The sequence below is a fragment of the Monopterus albus genome, unplaced genomic scaffold (genome assembly GCF_001952655.1).
Source record: "Monopterus albus unplaced genomic scaffold, M_albus_1.0 scaffold26.1, whole genome shotgun sequence".
In the NCBI taxonomy this organism is placed as follows: Eukaryota; Metazoa; Chordata; class Actinopteri; order Synbranchiformes; family Synbranchidae; genus Monopterus; species Monopterus albus.
In genome coordinates, this window is record NW_018127906.1 from 462,898 (window position 1) to 464,194 (window position 1,297).

Genomic DNA, 1,297 nt, shown 5'->3' on the forward strand with positions numbered 1-1,297 from the left:
CCTTGTCAGGTGCTGGATCTCCTCTCTGTAGTGAGTCTCATCATTGTCTGAGATGAGACCCACTACGGTGGTGTCGTCTGCAAACTTCACTACTGTGTTTGTGGGGTGAATGGCATCACAGAGTGAAGAGAACTGGGCTGAGCACACAGCCCTGTGGTGTGCCTGTGTTCAGGACCAGTGTGGATGATGTGCAGCTTCCGATTCTCACCACTTGAGGCCTGTTAATTAGGAAGTCCTTGAACCAATGACACATCATTGCAGGCATTCCCAGATTGTGCAGTTTCAGTGCCAGTTTGTGTGGGATTACAGTATTAAATGCCGAACTGAAGTCAACAAATAGCATCCTGACATAAGTGTTAGGATGCTCTAGGTGGGACAGGGCTGTGTGTAATGCTATTGAGACAACATCTCCTGTTGATTCGTTCCCTCTGTAGGCGAACTGATGGCTGTTCAGACCAACAGGGATGACGTCCTTTAGAATGATCCTCTCAAAGCACTTCATAATTACTGGTGTCAGAGCAACAGGGCAGTAATCATTGAGGCAGGTGACAGCTGATTTCTTGGGCACAGGCACAATGATGGAGGACTTGAGGCACACAGGGACTGAAGCTGTTCCTTGAGCTGAGGGAATTGTACAGTTTCTCTGCTGCCAGGTGTATCAAAGCGTGCAAAGAAACTATTCAGAGTGTCAGGGAGGGTGGGATCATGGCTGACCTGCTGGTTGCTGCCTCTGTAGTCTGTTATTGTTTTGATGCCTCTCCACATACTCTGTGTGTTATTCATGAAGTGCCCCTCAATGCGCATCTAACCATCCAACCAGTTGAGCATCTAACCAGAAATGCAATAACAGTAGTGCAGAGTGCGCAGTATCTACAGTATGTACAGTCCGTACTGATTTATCGATAGATATGTACAATTGATATTTACAGTAAGATATGTAAGGTAATGTACAATATACAACAGACTATATGGATTTAAATTACAAGTAATGCCAGTAACAGCTGCTGCTGTTGTGTGCCAGTAAGCTTATAAAACACTAGTGCAGTGGGATGAAATGGAAAATAGTGCAGAGTAAGATAATAAGTTACATGAACATGGCGCCCACCGAGGCAAACGTGTTTGCCTTGAATGCCGTTTTTTTTTTTCTTTGTTTTCTTCTTTTTTGTGTGTTTTGCTTTTTCTGCAGTGCACAAATGTCCTACACTGCTTACATACAACAGACAGGCATTGCTGGATATTGCCAACTCACAAAGCCACTGGGAATTTACTGGTTTCATACCACCGGAGCTACAACTCA

At 44.7% G+C, this 1,297-nt stretch overlaps 1 protein-coding gene across 5 annotated transcripts in view; it reads left to right on the top strand.

Annotated features, from left to right (window-relative positions):
* ift20 (intraflagellar transport 20 homolog (Chlamydomonas)) overlaps positions 1 to 1,297 on the top strand; it is a 17,139-nt gene that overhangs the window by 11,018 nt on the left and 4,824 nt on the right. The gene's annotated exons all lie outside the window — the stretch shown is intronic.